The 15,117-nt window shown below is 43.6% G+C and overlaps 1 long non-coding RNA gene across 3 annotated transcripts in view; it reads left to right on the top strand.

Annotated features, from left to right (window-relative positions):
* Positions 1–464: 464 nt before the first annotated feature.
* Positions 465–15,117, top strand: part of LOC148142254 (uncharacterized) — a 71,516-nt gene continuing 56,863 nt past the window's right edge. For 2 of the 3 annotated variants that reach the window (XR_015752041.1, XR_015752040.1), the window contains exon 1: positions 13,179–13,294. This is a non-coding gene — a long non-coding RNA (uncharacterized LOC148142254). Of the gene's footprint in view, positions 537–13,178; positions 13,295–15,117 lie in introns of those variants that run through there. The other variant, XR_015752042.1, reaches the window with a different exon arrangement.

Genomic DNA, 15,117 nt, shown 5'->3' with positions numbered 1-15,117 from the left:
AAGTAAAGATTTTATGCAGATACCTGTGAACCCAGGAGACTTTATGTGATAGAAACTTTGATGCTCAGCTTGTACTGATATATTTCTTTGCAAAATGTCTTCTATAAGAGTGAAGAGGATCCATAGTAGAGTAAATAAAAGAGATACTGTGTTAACATTGAAATCAAAACACTTGTGAGTGGCTTCCTGCAATTTACTTTGAGTGTAGTAGCTTGCTTTACATCTCAACTGCAGTTCTCTTTCTCAATTGCAATCAGATCACCATTGTATCCAAAGGTTTTCTGTGCTTTCATACGTATCTTCTGTCATTTTTTTTTGTCAACCTAGTCCTGAAGTTTGGTCATAGATCATATTGACTCCTTGTGCCTGAGCCATAAAGACCGGAAAGCCGACAAAGCTCCATTTCCTGTTTATTATCGATACACGATGTGCACTTCTGTAATTGTCTGTGAGTCCAGTTTTCAGTCATTTTCACTCATTAGTTGAGCTACATAGAGCACAAACAGTCTCTGCAAAAAATACAAGTCAACTTACAGGTAAGATCTGTTAATTGGCTGCTCTTACTGGAAACCAAGTTGTTTTGCTTATTGTTACAGATGACCTTTCAGAATCTATCTTAGTTTCTGGATTCCAGTTGACTTATTTTAGAGCTGCATTAAATGTCATCTGTCTTACAAAGATTTGCACACAGCAGTGTACAGACATTAAACTAACTGGAGTCCAAATAATCGACACAGTTAAACACAGTAAAACAATGTGGTGATCAAAGTCATTGACTTGTGCACAGTCTGCTTGTCGAAAGCTAATGGATGAGTTCTGCAAACAAGCTTTATTCAGATAATGTTCAGTTATTCAGAAATTACAGACTGAGTCAGAGAATGGTCAGATGAATCTGCTGCTCAGCATGAAGTACCCAGGGCATTCTTTTTCCAGTCCAGGAGCAGTGGGAAACAGAGCGGAGGTGATGTTGGGGACCAGGAGGTTGCCGGGAATGCAACGACTAAGTATATATTTGGGCAGCAGCCAAACCTGAGATACTACATGTGTCTAACATGTCTAACCAGAAGAAAAGAACTATGTAAGGTAAGGATTTTTCTTTTCATATATCTTTTTAAGTACATTTTTTGGTATTAGTTGAGTTAAAGCTAAAACTAAGGCTTACAATGGCAGGGGACCTCAGACCTCAGGCTGACATCCCTGACTCTTACACTCGCAAGAACTGTGTCCAGCTGCAGCTCTTGTTTGACCGCATGATGGCTCTGGAGCTGTGGATGGACTCACTGTGGAGTATCCACGATGCTGAGGAGGTTGTGGATAGCACGTTTAGTGATTTTGTTATACCGCAGTTTAGAATTGCTGAAGAAGACAGTGAATTGGTGACCAAAGGCAGAGAAAGAGTAGGAAAGCAGTGCAGGTGTCCCCTGCGGTGTTCTCCCTCCAAAACAGGTATACTGCTATTCAGAAAGACAGGAAAAAGACTCGTAGGGCTGTTGTCATCGGGGTTCTATTGTAAGGGTATTAGATAGGCGGTTTTGTGGCCGAAAATGAGACGTTCGGATGGTATGTTGCCTTTGAGGTGCTCGGGTCAGGGATGTCACTGATCGGTGGCAGAGCATTCTAAAAGGGGAGGGTGAACAGCCAGTTGTCATGGTGCACACATGCGCCAATGATATAAATAAAAAATGAGATGAGGTCCTGAAAGCAGAATTCAGGGGGCTAGGAGAGAGGTTAAAGAGGAAGACTTCAAGATAATGATCTCAGGATTGCTGCCAGTGCCACATGCTAGCCAGGGTAGAAATGAAAGAATAAGCAGGATGAACACATGGCTTAAGGGATGGTGTTGGAGGGAAGGGTTCAGATTTGTGGGACATTGGGACCAGGGCTGGAAAAGGTGGGACTATTACAAATTGGATGGTCTACACCTGAACCAGACTGGAACTAATGTCCTTGGAGGAGTTTTTGCTACTGCTGTTGGGGAGGGTTTAAACCAATGTGGCAGGAGGCTGGGAACCAGAAGAGAAGACTAGTAGACAGTGAGGTGGAAACCAGAGACTGTAAGGAACAGGATCATGAAGTTAGCATTACCAAGGGAAGAGTAGACAGAGAGCAGATGAATGCAAAGGAACTGGTGGTCTGTCATGCATATGCTTTAATGCAAGGAGTATAGTGGGTTAGGCAGACAAACTTAGGGCTTGGATTGGTGCCTGGGAGGATGACATTATTGCGAGCACAGAGACTTGGTTGAAGGAAGGGTTGAAACTTTATTGCTGGAACAGCACAGCAGGTCAGGCAGCATCCAGGGAACAGGAGATTCGACGTTTCGGGCACAGGCCCTTCTTCAGGAATGAGCAGAGAGTGTTCAGCAGGAGAAGATAAAAGGTAGGGAGGAGGGACTTGGAGGAGGGGAGTTGGAAATGTGATAGGTGGAAAGAGGTCAAGGTGAGGGTGATAGGTCGGAGTAGGGTGGAGGAGGAGAGGTCAAGAAGAAGACTGCAGGTCAGGAAGGCGGTGCCGGGCTGGAAGGATCCGGCTGAGACAAGGTGGGGGGAGGGGGGATGAAGAAACTGGTGAAGTCCAAGTTCATCCCCTGCGGTTGGAGGGTTCCCAGTCGGAAGATAAGACGCTCCTCCTCCGACCGTCGGGTTGTTGTGGTTTGGCGGTGGATGAGTCCAATGACCTGCATATCCTCGGTGGAGTGGGAGGGGGAGTTGAAATGCTGTGCCACAGGTTGGTTGGGTTGGTTCGTCCGGGTGGCCCAGAGGTGCTCTCTGAATCGCTCCGCAAGTAAGCGGCCTGTCTCCCCAATATAGAGGAGGCCACACCGGCTGCAGCGGATGCAGTAGATGATGTGGGTGGAGGTGCAGGTGAATCTGTGGCGGATATGGAAGTTTCCCTTGGGGCCTTGGAGAGAAGTGAGGGGGGAGGTGTGGGCGCAAGTGTTGCACCTCCTGCGGTTGCAAGGGAAGGTGCCGGGAGTGGTGGTTGGGTCGGTGGGGGGTGTGGATCTGACAAGGGAGTCGCGGAGGGAGTGGTCTCTACGGAAAGCTGATAGGGGAGGGGAGGGAAATATATCCTTGGTGCTGGGGTCTGTTTGGAGGTGGCGGAAGTGACGGCGGATGATGCGCTGTACATGGAGATTGGTGGGGTGGTAGGTGAGGACCAGTGGGGTTCTGTCCTGGTGGCGGTTGGAGGGGCGGGGCTCAAGGGCGGAGGAGCGGGAAGTGGAGGAGATGCGGTGGAGGGCACCGTCGACCACGTCGGGGGGGAAATTGCGGTCCTTGAAGAAGGAGGCCATCTGTGTTGTACGTATTTTGAACTGGTCCTCCTGGGAGCAGATGCGGCGGAGACGAAGGAATTGGGAGAATGGGATGGCGTTTTTACAGGGGGCAGGATGGGAGGAGGTGTAGTCCAGGTAGCTGTGGGAGTCGGTAGGTTTGTAGTAGATGTCCGTGTTGATTCGGTCGCCTGAGATAGAAACAGAAAGGTCTAGGAAGGGGAGGGAGGAGTCCGAGACTGTCCAGGTGAATTTGAGGTCGGGGTGGAAGGTGTTGGTGTAGTGGATGAACTGTTCAACCTCCTCGTGGGAGCACGAGGTAGCGCCGATACAGTCATCAATGTAGCGAAGAAAAAGATGGGGGGTGGGGCCAGTGTAGTTGCGGAAGATGGATTGTTCCACATACCCTACGAAGAGGCAGGCATAGCTGGGGCCCATGCGGGTGCCCATGGCTACTCCTTTTGTTTGGAGAAAGTGGGAGGATTGGAAAGAAAAGTTGTTCAGGGTGAGGACCAGTTCGGTCAGTCGAAGGAGGGTGTCGGTGGAAGGGTACGGGGTGGTACGGCGGGAAAGGAAGAAGCGGAGTGCTTTGAGTCCTTCGTGATGGGGGATGGAGGTGTACAGGGACTGGATGTCCATGGTGAAGATGAGGCGTTGGGGACCGGGGAAGCGGAAATCCTGGAGGAGGTGGAGGGCGTGGGTGGTGTCACGAACGTAGGTGGGGAGTTCTTGGACTAATGGGGACAGGACCGTGTCGAGGTATGCCGAGATGAGTTCGGTTGGGCAGGAGCAGGCTGAGATGATGGGTCGTCCGGGGCAGTCAGGTTTGTGGATTTTGGGCAGGAGGTAGAAACGGGCGGTGCGGGGTTGTGGGACTATGAGGTTGGAGGCGGTGGATGGGAGGTCCCCTGAGGTGATGAGGTTATGGACGGTCTGGGAGATGATGGTTTGGTGGTGGGGGGTGGGGTCATGGTCAAGGGGACGGTAGGAGGAGGTATCTGCGAGCTGGCGTTTGGCCTCAGCGGTGTAAAGGTCAGTGCGCCAAACTACTACTGCGCCTCCCTTGTCAGCTGGTTTGATGGTGAGGTTGGGGTTGGAACGGAGGGAGTGGAGGGCTGCGCGTTCCGAGGGTGAGAGGTTGGAGTGGGTGGGGGGAGTGTGGGAGTTCAGGTAGCGGTTAATATCGCGGCGGCAGTTTGCTATGAAGAGGTCGAGGGCAGGTAGGAGGCCAGCACGGGGTGTCCAGGTGGACGGGGTGTGTTGGAGGTTGGAGAAGGGGTCGTCAGAGGGTGGGCGAGAGTCTTGATTGAAGAAGAAGGCACGGAGGCGAAGGCGGCGGAAGAATTGTTCGGTGTCACTCCGTGTATTGAATTCATTGACCCGAGAACGTGTGGGAACGAAGGTGAGACCTCTGCTGAGGACTGATCTTTCATCCTCAGAGAGGGGCAGGTCCGGAGGGATGGTGAACACACGGCAGGGCGGGGAGCTAGGATCTGGTGTGGGGCTGGAGCTGGATGTGGGGGCGGGGTTAGGCCTGGGGGCGGGGACAGAGGTCGGCTTGGGGGCGGAGTTGGACATGGTGATGGAGACCGGCGGGGGGGCGGGGTTAGGAAGGGCATGATTGGCAACTAAATGTTCCAGGATATAGATACTTCAGTCAGGAGAGGAAGGGAATTAAAAGTGGAGGAGGAGTTACATTGCTGGTCAGGGATGATATCACGACTGTGCTAAAGGAGGACATGATGGAGGGCTTGAGCAGTGAGGCATTATGGATAGATCTGAAAAATAAAAAAGTGCAGTTACATTGTTGGGGCTGTACTACAGGCCTCCCAACAGTGAACATGAGGTAGAAGAACAAATTGATAAACAGGTTATGGGAAGATGTGGAGGAAATAAGGTGGTGGTGATGGGAGATTTTAATTTCCCAACATTAACTGGGATACACCTAGTGTCAGAGGCCTGGATGGGGCAGAATTTGCAAGAAGCATCCAGGAAGGTTTTCCAGAACAGTATGTCAATAGTCCTATTAGGGAAGGGGCCATATTGGACTGGTGTTGGGGAATGAGCCAGGCCAGGCAGTGAAAGTTGCAGTGGGGGATTTCTTTGGGAATAGTGACCATAATTCTGTAAGTTTTAGAATACTCGTGGACAAAGATGAGAGCGGTCCTAAGGCAAGAGTACTAAACTGGGCCAAGACCAATTATATCAAAATTTGGCAGGAACTGGGAAATGTGGATTGGGGGCAGCAATTTAAGGGAAGTCCACTTTTGATATGTGGGAGGCTTTCGAAGATAGGTTGAAGATCGGGTAGGATAGGCATGCTCCATTGAAAAGGGATAGAAAAGGCAAGATTTGTGAACCGTGGATGACAGGAGAAATTGTGCAACTAGCCAAGAGGAAAAGGGAAGCATACATAAGATCCAGGCAGCTAAGAACAGAATGGGCCCTGGAGGAATATCGAGAGAGTAGGACCAATCTTAAATGAGGAGTCAAGCAGGCTAAAAGGGGTCATGAAATAACTTTAGCGAGCAGAATCCCAAGGCCTTTTATTCTTATATAAGAGGCAAGATGGTAACTAGAGAAAGAGTTGGTCCACTAAAGGATAAGGAAGAAAGGTTGTGTCGAACCTGAGAAAATGGGTGAGATTCTCAATGATTACTTTGCATCAGTTTTCACTGAGGAGAGGGACATGATGGATGTTGAGATTAGAGATAGAAGATTGTTAACTCTGGATCACGTTGACGTAACGAGGGAGGATGTATTGGGTAAGGCTAAGCATATTAAGGTGGAAAAATCCCCAGGACCGGATGGGATCAATCCCAGGTTGCTGAGGGAGGCAAGAGAGGAAATAGTTGGAGCCCTGACAGATATCTTTGTAGCATCCTTAAACACAGGTGAAGTGCCGGAGGACTGGAGAGTTATTGATGTTGTCCCCCTGTTCAAGAGGTGCAGCAGGGATATTCCAAGTAACTGCAGACCAGTGAGCCTGACATCAGTGGTGGGCAAGTTGTTGGAGAAGGTACTGAGTGATAGGATCTATTTATATTTGGAAGAGAATGGGCTTATCATTGATAGGCAACATGGTTTTGTGCAGGGGAGATCGTGCCTTACCAACTTAACAGAGTTCTTTGAGGAAGTGACCAAGTTGATAGATGAAGGAAGGGCTGTAGATGTCATATAGACGGACTTTAGTAAGGCATTTGATAAGGTACTCTGTGGTAAACTAATGGAGAAAATGAAGTCACATGGTGTGCAGGGTGTTCTAGTTAAGTGGATAAAGATCTGGCTGAGGAACAAGAGACAGAGAGTAGTAGTTGAAGGGAGTTTCTCAAAATAGAGAAAGGTTCCACAGGAATCAGTGCTGGGGCCACTGTTGTTTGTGATATACATAAATGATCTGGAAGAGAGCATTGGTGGTCTGATCAGTCAGTTTACAGATGACACAAAGATTGATGGAATAGCAGAAAGCATAGGGGACTGTCAAAGAATACAGGAGAATATAGATAGACTGGAGAGTTGGCGGAGAAGTGGCAGATGGAGTTCAATCGGGCAAATGTGTGAAGTGATGCATTTTGGAAGGTCTAATTCTAGAGCTAACTATATTGTACATGGAAGAGCCTTGGGAAAAATTTGATGAGCAGAAAGATCTGGGAGTTCAGATCCATTGTACTCTGAATGTGGGTATGCAGGTGGATAGAGTGGTCAAGAGGGCATATGCTTGCCTTCATTGGACAAGGTATTGAGTATAAGAGCTGGCAAGTCATGTTAAAATTGTACAAGACTTTGGTTCGGTCTCATTTAGAATACTGCATACAATTCTGATCGCCACATTACCAAAAGGGTGTAGATGCTTTGGAGAGGGTGCAGAGAAGGTTTACAAGGATGTTGCCTGGGATAGAAGGTGCTAGCTACAACGAGAGGTTGAGTAGGTTAGGATTGTTTTCATTAGAAAAAAGGAGATTGAGGGTGATCCTGATTGAGGTCTACAAAATCATGAAGGGTATAGACAGAGTGAATAGAGAGAAGCTTTTTCCTAGGGTGAGGGATTCAATAATGATAGGTCCTGCTTTCAAGGTGAGAGGGGAAAAGTTTAAGGGGGATACATGCGGAAAATACTTTACACAGAGAGTCTTAGGTATCTGCAACGCGTTGTCAGCAAATATAGTAGAGGCAGGCATGGTGGATTCATTTAAGGTGCGCCTGGACAGATGCATGAGTAGGTGAAGAGCAGAGGGATACGGATGCTTAGGAATTGGATGATATTGGATTGGCATAGGCTTGGAGGTCTGAAGGGCCTATTCCTGAGCAGTAAGTTTTCTTTATTCTTTGTTCTTTAGTAAAGAAGGTCACCACGTTTTGAAAACACCCTCTTTTTCTGGTTAATGCCTGCTTGTTTTCTTGCAGGTTGACATTATTAATCTACACTCTGAAGAGAAAATGATTGACCATCATCATTTGATGAGAGTTGCTGATGACGTGCGGTGGGGGTTGGTTTTAAAAGTGAAGTTAATCTGCCTAAAATGAAATCCAATAATATTGCAGTGAAATGGCCTGAAATCATTCTGAGGTGTTTGCAAGCTAAAAAACGACATTGCTTTGATGAGCAAGACAAATTTGGTTTCCTTGACTAAGCTATACTGAGTGATGGCAGTGTCATGTGAACTTGAACATGTTTAAATAAAGATCAAGCTCAATCCTCCTCAAGAGGAATCAAGCCTGAGGAGGCTAGATATCAAAATTAACTCCCAAAAGGTATTACATTTCCACAATAAAAAAAGATTTGTTCTGTAGAATCCCTACAGTGTGGAAGCAGGCCTTTGGCCCATGAAGTCCACACTGACTTTCTGAAAAGCATCCCACCCAGACCCCATCCTGCAACCCTCACATAGCCTGCACACTATGGGCAAGTTAGCACAGCCAATTCACCAAACCCTTTGGACTGTGGGAGGAAATGGGAGTACCTGAAGGAAACCCACACAGACATGGAGAGAACATGCAGACTCCACACAGACAGCTGCCCTAGGCTGGAATCAAACCTGGATCCCTGGTGCTGTGAAGCGGCAAATGCTAACCACTGAGCTACTGTGCCATATTGTTTTCTTTATTGCTTTCTAATATGACCATTGGCAGGGCCTAGCATTATTTTCTCTCAGTCTCAGCTGCTACCTTGAAAAGATAAAGACACCAATAAAAAGCAGAGGCCACACAGCATGGCAATGAGATGTGTTGTGGATATTGTGATAACCTCATTTATTTGCAGTGCTCTCGTGCTATCTCACATGTGAAGGAGAGAATGACACTGATCCTTACATTACTGACACCATCTCACAGTTGGGAGAGTAATCAAAAGAAATGATGAGAAATACACGGAATTGAAGGTTATCAGTGAACAGTAGATAGACCACAAATTGTCTAAATAATGTGTTGTTTGTACTGTTGCACTAAATAGTGAAACTTTATATTTGGAAAATCCAAAATCACTTTCTGTAATTGTTTCCTGAGGGATCCTATCTTAACAAGCCTCCTAGGGTAAGGTTTAATTGCACATTGAGTTGTTTTAACCTTGGCTGAAATTTGGCCTGAAACAATGCATTCCTTCCTGAGGTGACCTGAAATATAAGAGTTCAAAAGCAGAGCTTGGGTACTCTGCTTAATAATGTTGTAAAGCAGTGTTCTTCTAAGCAGATTCTATAAAACTCCATGAGCTGTCAATCATAATTTACAAGCAAGCAGGAAACAAATATTTGTATTTTTTTCTGTATATGTACACATTTGAACATTGCGCACTATAAACAGTGGTGTTATTTTAACATTATACAGAAAATGCCGTTTCAATATCAGTTATACCTCAGAAAGAAATTCTGTATATATCACACATAAAATTGCATTTTGTTTTTTTTTCTCACTGCAATTTGGCCTGAAACAGTGTAATCTAGTACAGAACAAAAATTCTACAGCTCCAGACAAACTGAAATAAAAGCTGAAAGTATTGGAAATAATCAACAGTTCAGGTAATGCCAATTTCAGGCTGATGACCTTGCATCAGAACAGGAAAAAGTCAGTGATTTTGAAGCAGGTAGAGAGGAATTGAGGAGTATTGAGTTTGATCTTTACTTAAAAAATGTTCAAGCTTCATCAGAAGCAGGTTAAGCTGGGTGGAGCAAAAAGAAGAAGGGCATGTGTATGATCATGTGAAAGGCAGAATGAATGACCAGTAAATGACTCGTCATTGGAAATCACTTGTATGATTGTCTCCCTAAGAAACTCCGTTTCACTGCTGATGTGTTCTCTGGGTCCTGGTGTGGCTGATTAAGCCACATCTCCAACCACACATTTGGTGGATGTTTCTGGGAGGTGGAAATGATCCTTGCCTTGAGATCATTCGCACTCCTTTCTCCAATTCCTTTTCCATACTTCCTTTTGTGGAGGGGTATTCTTAAAAAATTGTGACCCTTAATACAGGAGTTTCCTCCAAGTCAATTTCTTTTGAAAGAGGGCCTCCCATATGTTGACATTTATGTTCTGTTCTTTGAGGGAATCTTTCAAATGCTTCCTTCATTCTCTTTTCATTCGAATGTCTTCCTTAAGAAGATTTCCTTTGGAAGTTAGAACTCAGCATGCTGGGATGGCCATATACTGAGTAAATGACTAAAAGAATGATGGTACAAGGCAAAACAAGTTATAAATCTGAATACTAAATTTAAAAAATCCTTTGCTGTTCAATGTCATTTTGAAAAGATCCATTTAAGAAAGCCACTCGAATGCAAAGGAAATATCTCATTTACAGTGATTTTAAAGATGTCCTCTTTGTCTGATTTCCATGTAAAGATATTTGCTTTGGAAATCAGGGCCATTAAAGGCACAAGGACCTGATTGTTTAATTGACCAAAGTGAGGGCTTAAATGGGGTAGGGTTGCAATCAACCAGACAAGGTAACGGCAAACAGGGCCAGGTAATGGGGCAGGTAATAATCCAAAGAGAGGTCTAGTGAAGGTGCCAATGGAAGAATGTAAATGGGAATAGGAGAATCATTACCACCAGTGAATGTGAGAAATAAATGGGGCAGTGGTTCAGATCTTTTCCACATTTTCTTCCCTCCTTACATTAGAAACATAAAAATGTAATAAATAGAACCAAGATTAAACAGTTGATCTATTGAGTGTGCTACACCTTTCAGTAACCTCATGACTAATCCAAGACCTTCCAAGCTTGCACTCTATCCTTAAGGAGTAGCTCTGGTTATGGTACATGTTCATAGATGTAGCCTTTGGCACAATAGAACCAAATTACCATTTTCTAATGCCTCTCTACTAATGTCCAGTTTAGTGGGACTACTCTCACTTTGTTTCAATCTTATTTACCTAATCATAGTCAGTGTATCATTTACAATCGTTTTTCTTCCTGCTCCTACAACCTTACAATGTTCTATCATTGACTTCGTCCAATTTCTCATTTACATGCTGGTCAGTAACATCATCCCAGAACAAAGCATAATTGTTCACTTGTATTCTGAAATATCCACCTCACTATCATATCTCCTGACTCCTCCACCATTGCTGAATTAACAGAGGTGCTTATCTGACATCCAGTGCTGGATGAGCAGATATTTCTTCCTATTAAATATTGAAAAAGTAGACACCCTGGTATTTAGTCCTCACACCAAACTCATTTCCTTATACTGCAGGCTCCAACCTTTCACCTAACTAACTGCTTTCTGAGGCTAAACCATTGCAAACTTTGTGTCACATTTGAGTCTGAGATTAGTTTCTGATCACATATTCATAGCTATGTCCATCTCTGTATCATCACCTGATATTTCATCCTTATCTCTTCTGCTTTTGAAATCCTCATTCATATCGTTGTTACTTCTACTATTGACTATTCCAATTCATTCCTGGATAATCTCCCATATTCTCCCCTTATGGTCATAAAAGCTCTGCTGCCTGTATCCTATTTTGCACCAAGTCTTGTTGATGCCTTGTGTTCACTAATTTACACTGGCTCATGATTAAGCAACATCTTAATTTTAAAATTCTTAGCCTTGCCCTACTCATATCCCTATACCCTTCTCTAGACCTCCTCTCGGCTTGAGATACCTGTACTTACCAAATTTTAGCCTCTGAAGCATTCCTTGTTTTAATTGTTCAGTTTTCTTGGCCTCAAACTCTGGAATTCCATCCCTACACCTCCCTACCTCATTATTTCACTTCCTTCACTTTAACATGCTCCTAAAGCTTACCTCCTTGTCTAAGTATTCGGTTCTCTGATCTAAGAAGCTGGACTTTTCAAAGCAGGAAAAGGCAGTCGGTGTCTGGAATAATTCCAGGTCTTTGCCTCAGTGAGGTGATATTACTTTAATGTGAAAACTCTCAGTTGGGCTGAGGTGAATGTGGTGGTCAATTAATGACACTAGACTCTTGCTGAAGGTAAGAACAGGCTCTAGAGTGGAATCCTGAATTGCAGACAACAGCCATGTCTGGATTTGCCATAAATATGCCAACTGGAGCAGGCAGAAGAGTAAAAGGCCAACGTCCTTGTGGTGTTTGGAAGCTGCAGGTTATCAATAGGTACTTGGCCCACTTCCCTAATGTAATGGTAACTTGACCACCTCAGTTTCAATGATCCTGTCTTTTTAATGCTTTCATTCAATAGTATTGTCACATTATGAGTCCTAACATGTGTTCACTAATGTGCCCAAGACTTGAGCTCTTCCCTTTCATAGACATGAAGATCCTATTCTGCCATTTCAAAAGAAAGCTCACCATCGGGCCAGCTAAGTGGAGGTGAGTGAGTTGACAGTCTCCCTCTCATGTTGTAAATTGTGAAAATCTCAGAAAACTGACATGACATCTGAAAAGTCAAAAAGTGAAGCGCTGGAAAAGTATAGCAGATCAGGCAGCATCCGAGGAGCAGGAGATTGATGTTTCGGACATAAGCCCTTCATCAGGAATCCTGCCTGACCTGCTGTGCCTTTCCAGCACCACGCTTTCCGACCCTGATCTGCAGTTCCCACTTTCTCCATGTCACCTGAAAACTCAAGTGTCAGTTTGACTGCATGGTTGTTATTAAATCTTTCCGCATATCTCTACCTGATGGTTTGGTGTCATATTTTGTCTTATATACTCCTGTAAAGCACCTCGTGATTTTTAAATTTTTTTATGGAGGGGGAGGCTATAGCAGTGAACTAGTAAATCCAGAAGGCCAGGTTAATATTCTGGATACAGGTATTTGATTCCCACCATGAGAAATGGTGAAATTTGAATTCAAATTTCAATTAAAAATTCAAATTTCAAAAAATTTCCTTCAATACAAATAATTCAATACAATAAAAAACTGGAATAAAATACTAGTCTAATGGCACTGTTGATTGTCATAAAATTCCTTCTGGTTCACTAATGTCCTGTAGGGAAGGAAATCTGCCATCCTTGCCTGGTCTGGTCTGGTCTGTGTTACTCCAGACCCACAGCAATGTGGTTGACTCTTAACTGCCCTCTGGGCAATGAAGTATGGGCAATAAATGTTGGCCGAGCCAGCAATGCCCACATCTTGTAAGCTAATATATTAAAAAAAACTGTGCTAGAGGAGATATATAAATGGAAGTTCCTAGATTTGTTGTCATTTTTGTTGTTGATGCTGTTTAATTATACAACCATCTGTATTTCTTGAGTGATTCCAGAGGTGATGCAGCAAAAGACAGTTCGACCACAGGAGCATCACAGCTCAGGGATTGATATACAAGCAGATAACTCAGCAGAGATAAAGACAGTGATCTTTATCTGTTAGTCTGTCTGACGCAAATTGCTGCATCTATTTTACTGAGCCTTGTTTAGCTTAGGTCACACTGCAATGATTAACTGGATGTTTCTTGGTTTGCATGACCCAGTAAACCACTGCTGCCTTGTTGCAAGCTTCTCTAAGGCCCAAATGGCTGGACGTTCCTGTCTGTTGTTGCCAGAGACAAATGTAATCAGATTTAAAGCAAACACCTATTATAAAGTGATTGAGAAAACTACAGCTCAGGTATGTTATACTCATAGTGACTTCGCAATCAAATTTAATTGTCTTTTTACAATGGCTAATTTCTGCACTGCAACTCAATTTGGTTCATTACCAAACCAGGTAACATGCAAATTTCCAGCGATTTTGATGGCTCAAATTAAGTGTAAAATTAAGTTCATAATTTTAGATGCAGCAGGAAAAAGTGTTATATTTCTGGTGTTAGATCACAAGAATGTGATGTAAAGTGTGTGTTTTCTATAAATTACTATCACTGATTTTCGAGCTTAGAGTTTTCACGACTGGCATGTACGTTTTGGTTTTCGTGTATAAGAGGGTTTAATAATTAACCTGTCAGTCTTTTGGGGAACCATAATTTTTAACCCAGTAAGCAGGTGACTGAGTGCTATTGTAGAGTGACAATGTGAACATGTTTGCATTTTGAGAGCTTCATGGCTGTCAGGAGCCAATATTGAAAGGAATTAACTTGCTTTTGGTTTAGAATAAAGTTTTGTGCTTGGGGAAAACTCCACAGTTTGGAAAGCATTTGTTTTTCAGTTTTCAGAAAACCTGGCTGAGGTTAGATGTAAGAACAGTTTCTCCCAGGGGAAGGAATTGTTAAGAAACAATTAAGAAATTGATTACCTCAGTTTAAGAGTTAACTTTGAAAATTTCAGACCAGCTCTATTTGGTGAGAAACCAAAATGAATTATTTGAAGCTGAGAAATTCGAGGGTCAGTTTATGAATAATTAAGGAAAGCTATGATTTGGAGATGCCAGAGTTGGATTGGGGTGGACAAGGTCAAAACTCAAGCAATAGCATGTTATAGTCCAATGCGTTTATTTAAATTGCAAGCTTTCAGAGCTCAGCTCCTTCCTCAGGCATGGTGGTGATAGACACAGTATTTATAAGCAAGAAGTTAGCAACTTTAAAACTAGCTGCCCTTATTGAATTTTCTAATGTCTGTCTCTCACACACCCTCGCTCTCTCTCTAACACATCCACACACACAGACAAATTATTTCATTTAAGATTCTTTTCAGTCAAAAGAAATTTAAAAACCTGAACTCAGCTTAAAACATAAACAGATTTGAAGTGGGATCTCACATCTAAACTACATTGTCTAACCTGTACATTGATAAAACCTTTAATTATCTCAGGACAAAGACTTAAAAAGAATCCGGATTTTGCATTTTAATCATCAGTCTACCTCCCAACCGATTAAAGGATTCAACAAGGGCAGCGAGTTTCAAAGTTGTTAACAAAAAGCTTATAAGTATTGTGTCTTATACCTCTCCATCATACCATGCCTGAGGAAGAAGCTGAGCTCTGAAGGCTTGCAATTCTAAATAAACCTGTTGGACTATAACCTGGTGTCATTTGATTTTTGACCTAATTAAGAAAAGGCTGCCAATTTCTCAAGATTGGACATTGAAAGAAACAATCAAGTCAAGCTCATGTGTGGGATGGAGAAGGAAATTCTCTTTCATATTTGAGAATGGTAAAGTGATAGCATTCAGATGGATGGAATGTTATTCTGCCTTGTGGTTTGATATCTCTCAAACTGTATTATCTGTAAATGGTTTTGTTGTTTTCTTTTCTTAACTTCTTTTGTTTAATACGATTCCTTTTATTGTTAAAACCATATGTAGAGAATTATGTGATTATGTTTCAGTGTAAGACCAGATGGGCCAATGGGCTGAGAAGTGGCAGATGGAGTTTAATTCAGATAAATGCGAGGTGCTGCATTTTGGGAAAGCAAATCTTAGCAGGACTTATACACTTAATGTTAAGGTCCTAGGGAGTGTTGCTGAACAAAGAGATCTTGGAGTACAGGGTTCATAGCT

Source organism: Chiloscyllium plagiosum, unplaced genomic scaffold (assembly GCF_037043375.1).
Source record: "Chiloscyllium plagiosum isolate Xiang-an unplaced genomic scaffold, Cpla_swu_hap1 HiC_scaffold_29, whole genome shotgun sequence".
In the NCBI taxonomy this organism is placed as follows: domain Eukaryota; kingdom Metazoa; phylum Chordata; class Chondrichthyes; order Orectolobiformes; family Hemiscylliidae; genus Chiloscyllium; species Chiloscyllium plagiosum.
This window is presented reverse-complemented; position numbering and strand designations above follow the sequence as displayed.